Source organism: Myodes glareolus, chromosome 22, assembly GCF_982192425.1.
Source record: "Myodes glareolus chromosome 22, mMyoGla1.1, whole genome shotgun sequence".
Lineage (NCBI taxonomy): Eukaryota > Metazoa > Chordata > Mammalia > Rodentia > Cricetidae > Myodes > Myodes glareolus.
Window position 1 is genome coordinate 38,581,762 of NC_142047.1, and position 6,491 is coordinate 38,588,252.

The 6,491-nt window shown below is 44.9% G+C and overlaps 1 long non-coding RNA gene across 1 annotated transcript; it reads left to right on the forward strand.

Annotated features, from left to right (window-relative positions):
- Positions 1–718: 718 nt before the first annotated feature.
- On the forward strand, positions 719–2,989 carry LOC148118526 (uncharacterized). The gene is made up of 2 exons (XR_015735972.1): positions 719–1,960; positions 2,030–2,989. It is a non-coding gene; the product is annotated as an uncharacterized LOC148118526 (long non-coding RNA).
- The last annotated feature ends 3,502 nt before the right edge of the window (positions 2,990–6,491 follow it).

A 6,491-nucleotide genomic window follows, 5' to 3' on the forward strand; every position in this document is an offset into this window, starting at 1 on the left:
AGGTATTGATACGCACTCAGTAACCTTGGTGCCATCACGGCTTTTCTCTGCTGCCCTGTGGGAGCCAGGATAGCTGCAGACCACCCACAGGCGAGGTTTCTGTGTTGATGTTCAGTGCTTTCTGCTCATTCCCCGAGATCCCGAGAAGCGCACAGACAAGAGCCCTAGTCGGGAACACAAGGCCTGTGTCTGAGCTGTGTGAGAGGCGGTGGGAACCATCCACACCGGATAATGGGATCAGGGAAACATACTTCTCTGAGTTAGAGCCCACAGTCTGGACCCACGTGGACCTCCCCAGCAGATCCAGAGACTGAACACCTCCATGCAGTTTCAGGCACACTTACAGGTATGCAGCATGTACCGCATACTCCCATGGAAAAAGAAAGCAAAAGAATCGGTTTAGGGAAAAGGAAAATACATATAAAATGTTTTTAACTAACATACATGATCCTAGATATCATCATGACTTTTTGTCAAGTATATTTTTATTTTTAATTGAATCAATTAAGAGTTGGCAAAATTAGTGTGTGCTCACGCAGACTAAGTCTGCTTGGAGACACTAACAGGGCAGTTAGCTCTAAACTCAGCAGAACTTCCTCCTCCATCACTGTCCCCAACACGGCATTTTTGTGCTTCGGTGTGTGCTTTTTGTGTGTATATGTTTGTGTGTGTGTGTGTGCGCGCACACACACACGCACATAGAGGTCAGATGGTGCAGGAGAATTATCTGTATTCTGTCAATCATATTTTAATAAAACGCTGATTGGCCAGGCAGGCAGTATAGGCGGGAAAGCCAGACAGGAAGTAGGGGTGGAGCAAAGAGACTGGGAGTATTCTGGAAGCAGAGCTCCCTCAGCATTCCTGTACAGACCACCGAAGAGGCAACATGTAAGCTGTCACACCGAGAAAGGTACCGAGCCCATGTGGCTAACATAGATAAGGATAATGGGGTAATATATGTTATAAGAGTTAACAAGAAGCCTGACCTAATGGACCAATCAGTTTATAACCTTATGGAGTCCTGTGTGTAATTTCTCTTTGGGATTTGCCGGCTGTTGGGGTACTGGGCAGGACAGAAACCCCAACAAGCTGGCCCTCATGCTACAAATGGCGCCAACGTGTGGACAACTGTATCCACATAAAGCCTGAGACAGCTTGGGAAGTAATTCTAGAACAAAATAACAGCATTATGCATGGTTTCTTGGTAGCAGCAATTTCTCGGGTCTGCTCTGCTTGCTAGAGGCAAGCAAGTGCCCTCATCTAAGAGAGGCTTCCTGACTCAGCTTTAGCTGCAAAACCTTGCAGCTCTTTTAAGAGGTCCTGCCGCGAAGCACTTAAATGGTGTTGATGAAAAGCTGAACGCATGCTTTTCGGGTTTTCAGCAGTAGCAGGAAAAAAGCTGCGCTGTTTTAAAATGCCGGCTTTCTGGGCTGTCCTGTCAGGGCAATCTCTGACTCTTTCAGACAGGCAGTCCTACTAAGTGTGGTCTGTGAGCAGAATGCTCCAGCTTACTTGCTAACAAGGACCTTGAAACGCCATAGAGTTGTGGCAACAAAAATGGCTACAGCCAGTACCTCCGTAGAGGCTGGAAAGTTAAGGATCTAGCCTTCAAAGCCACGGCTTTCCGTATTGCTTTGTAAATTAAAGGCTCATGTGGTCAAAAAAGAGAGATATACAGTAAAGAGAGATTCAAAGAGAAAGAAAACCTCTAAATGGTTTACAGTATGTTAAAAATATATGCAGGTTTAAAGTTAAAGTTCTTAAAGTTAAAAGGAAAGAAAGAGAGTAGTTGGGTGTGATGGTACACACCTTTAATCCCAATGCCTGGGAGGCAGAGGCATATTGACCTCTGTGACTTCAAGGGGCAGAGGTAGATTGACCTCTGTGACCTCAAGGTGTGGTAGAACACGCCTTTAATCCCAATGCCTGGGAGGCAGAGACAGATCTCTGTGAGTTCAAGGTGTGGTAGCATACACCTTTAATCCCAGCACTGGGGAGGCAGAGACAGGCGGATCTCTGTGAGTTCAAGGACGGCCTGCTCTACAGAGTTATTCCAGGACAAAGATATATACAGAAAACCTGTCTCAAAAAGCCAAAAGTTAAAAGTAAAATTAAAAGAAATAGAGGTTGAAATAAAGCCGCATAAAGATGGAAAATACACAGAGAATCTTGATACTGTATGCTATTATGCTCTCTTTAAATTGTTTGAATGCTGAGGAAGGAGAAACAGCTGCTAAAAGACTTTTGTTTATAAATGCTGCAGAATTAATCCAAGATAGACATTTTGAAAATACCTTGGCTTCAAAACTGAAGTCAAAAGGTATGTTACTTTGGAGAAGAGATTTTGCTTTTGTTTCCACAGAAAATGAGAGGCTATGGATTCATTCTGAATTAAGAAAAATCAGTTTTGATCAAGGGAGGCCACCTGAAAAATCTCTGACAGGAACAGATGGCCCAGATGTCTAAATTCTACATCCAAAACAGATTCAAGACTGTCGCCTGAGATGATCGAGACTCACAGGATACTCCAGTCAGGACTTGAATTATAACTCTAAGTTTTCTTTAGGTCCCCATAAGATCATCAGCGCCCCCAACCAGCAGGAAGTAGCCTGAAATACTACGCCCACATTCCCAACAAATGGACTATGGGTATTTTTCTTTGTTTAAAAAAAAAAAAGAGGGAAATGGTGCAGGAGAATTATCTGTATTCTGTCAATCATATTTTAATAAAACGCTGATTGGCCAGGCAGGCAGTATAGGCGGGAAAGCCAGACAGGAAGTAGGGGTGGAGCAAAGAGACTGGGAGTATTCTGGAAGCAGAGCTCCCTCAGCATTCCTGTACAGACCACCGAAGAGGCAACATGTAAGCTGTCACACCGAGAAAGGTACCGAGCCCATGTGGCTAACATAGATAAGGATAATGGGGTAATATATGTTATAAGAGTTAACAAGAAGCCTGACCTAATGGACCAATCAGTTTATAACCTTATGGAGTCCTGTGTGTAATTTCTCTTTGGGATTTGCCGGCTGTTGGGGTACTGGGCAGGACAGAAACCCCAACAAGCTGGCCCTCATGCTACAGTCAGAGGTGAATGTTGGGTATCTTCCTCACTTTTTCTCACCTTGTGGTTTGTTTTATATGTGTGTGTGTGTGTGTGTGTGTGTGTAATATATATATTGGGTAGAATCTCTCGCAGAACCTGGAGAGCAATGATTCAGTTAGACTGGCTGACCTTCAGTTCATGCTTTCTCTTCCTCTCCAGCACGGGCCACTGTGCCTGGCTTTTTAACATGAGTCCTAGGGATTGAACTCAGGTGTTCATGCTTGTACAACAAGCACTTTGCCAACTGAGCCATCTCCCCAGCCCTTTCACCCCTTTTCTTCTCTGTCCAGAATAAACAGCAATGGGTATCATCCGAGAGCTGGTAAGGAAGGGAATCATCAAGTTTCACTCTGAACTTTACCCTAAGGCTGGTTTTCTTTTGACAACGTCTGTTTGGTTAAACCTTTTCATGAGAGGGCACAGCAGGCTGTTATTTTTCTCACTTGACTATGGTGGGCAATTGTCTTGCTTCTTAGTTCAACAGAAGGCAAAGTGAGTTATTAGACTCAGAAAAAGATGTAAGGCCCTGTCTGCCATAGCAGTCTCTCGTTTAGAAAATACAGTCAAGGATAGGGCATAAGAGTTCAGGGCTCATGATTAGAAGTTATAACTCATACTCCAAAAGATCCTTTAATCAAGAAATTTGCCTTAGGAGGTAATCTGAGTTAAAATTGCTTTGTAAATGTTACTTTAAAAAGTTATGTGGGTGCAACCTTGTAAGTCTAGCCACTTGAGAGTCTGAAGCTTGTCTAAGGCAGGACAATCACATGATGGAAGCCTACTTGGGCTACATGGTGAGTTCAGGGCCAGCATGGACAATTTAGTAAGGTTTTTATGGTATGGGACCAATTATATTTTATTTTAAATAAACACTGATTGGCCAATAGCTAAGAAGGAAGTATAGGCAGGACAACCAGACAGGACGTAGAGGCGGGTCAAGGAGAACAGAAGAATTCTGGGAAGGAGGAAGCCCATTCCTCCCCAGTCCTGGTCCATCCACTGAAGAAGCAGGCTATGATTGCCTCGCTGAAAAAAGGTACTGAGCTGTGTGGGTAACATAGACAAAAATAATGGGTTAATATAAATTATAAGGGTTAATAAGAAGCCTGAACTAATGGGCCAATCAGTTTATCATTAATATAGACCTCTGTGTGATTTCCCCACAGGCAAAATGGCTGTGGGACCCAGTGGGCAGAAACCTAAGTCAACAGAACAAGCAGGCTCGCATGTTGCAGTTTTATCTCAAAATAAAACAAGAAAATCCTGGGGATGTGGCTCAGTACTAGAATGATTGTCTAGTATGTGTAAAGTACTGAGTTTGATCCCCAATATGACAAAAAGTATGTGTGTGTGTGTGTGTGCACGTGCATGCACACACTATAATTCTACTTTCAAAATCTTAACTGAATTGTGACACTCTGTCGAGTACCCATTCAACCTGTGACAACCACAGGGCTATAATAGACAGACAGCCTTTGGATATTTAATCAGCACTGCAGGGTTTGTTAGAATGAAAATGACTCCATAGTTTCATGTTTGATTACTTGGTCTCCAGTTGGTGGAACTGTTTGTGAAGGATCAAGAGGTGTGGCCTTGCTGGAGGAGGTGTGTGCCTGAGGGCAGGCTTAAAGGTTTCAAAAGACTTATCCTATTTCCACCGTGTCTCTTCCTCTCTGTCTCTTTCTTGCGGATCGAGATGTGAGCTTTCCGTTGTTTCTGCTGGCATGCCTTTGCTCTGCCATCATGGACTCTCTGAACCATACATCCAATTAAACCCTTCTTTCGTAACCTTCCTGGGTCATGGTGTTTTGTCCCAGCAATAGAAAAGTAACTAAGACATCCATTAACAATGCTCCGTGTTCATTGCTTGCTCATCGTATGCCAGGTACCAAACAAGACACCCCACATTTATGAGCCCACTTTATGTTCATTATTACCCCCATCCTTCAGAAAAGGGTATGAGGGCATAGACACCTCTGTTTGTGGTGGAATAGCAATTTGGAACTGGACTGTCTTACTTTGGTGTCTTCTCTGAACAACCATGCACCCATGGCCAGCTTTAAAGTTACCACTGTTACTTTAAGTATTCGTCAATACAGTTGGTGACTTGGTGAAATCATCCTACCAAGCTTGTCCTTCATCCTTCTATCAGCCTGAGTTTAAGTGGTTAGCAACCAGCCAAGGACAACAAAGTGCCCCTCCCAAGCTTCATCCATTGATAAGTGTGATTGCTCATGCATCTCTAAGGGTCGGCCGAGCAATTCTTCTGGCCTAACATGGGCATCCTTGTGGTCCTGGGGTGAGCAGTGGGTTAGGGCTGGGGTTCTCTTGATCTTAGTTGGGTTCTCTCACTTGTTCTGGAAACCACTGGCTGAGCCTGGTCTGAAAACCGAGCTCACCCCGTGTGATGCGCATCCCCCAGCAACCTAGCCTGAACTTTCCCTGGGGATGGATGCAGTACTTCAAAGGTTTATGAGAGCTGGGCATGGAGGGCGTGTGTCTTTAAGCCCAGCACTTGTGAAGCAGAGACTGGTGGATCCCTGTGAGCTGCAGGCCAGCCAAGGTTGCAGGTGTCCAAACAGAAAAAGCACCCAGAGAACAAAAAACGATCAAGGTCCTAAAGACCAAATTGAAACTAACACAGTGCTACTTTAGCCGGATGTGCTTGACTAGAGGCGAGCCTGGAGTCGGAGTCTGTGGGGGTGGAAGCTTACCTCTGAAGCTGTGTCTACACTGTGTCACTAATGGGAATCATCATCGTAAACAGTCTTCTATAAAGAGCGGCTCTGAAGGTTGAGGCTGAGGCTCAGTTGGTAGAGCGCTTGCCTAACAGTGCACAAAACCCTGGGACCAATTCCCAAGTCTACATAAACCAAGCACCGTGGTACTTGCCTGCAATCCCAGCATTTGGGAGAGAGAGGCAGGTGAATCAGAAGTTCGGGGTCATCCTCGGCTGCATAGGGCATTCAAAGCCAGCCTGGGATAGGTTAGATGCTAGATAGGGGGTGGTGGAGGAAAGGAGCTATGAAAAAAATGAGCATGTGAGCCTCCTATTTGGAGCAGTGCCGACTGAATGTGGAGTGTGTGGTGGGCTCTTACCCTACTCTGAGACATTTGGTACCTCAGTCACTCTTTACGAGGGGACACTGGGGTCTAAAGAGAAGGGGGGTTTCTCACAGCCCCCCTTCAATGCTGCATGCAGTATTTGCTTAGTATTTGCTAAGCACAGCTCGGCCAGCTCGGCCGTCTAGTCCTGAGTCAGGAATGCTTGTGGCTTCTCTCCTTAAAAATCCACAGGCAAACAAGAGCTAGTTTCCGGACAGGCTCCAAAATTACAGAGAAACCCTGTCTCAATAGATAGATAGATAGATAGATAGATAGATAGAT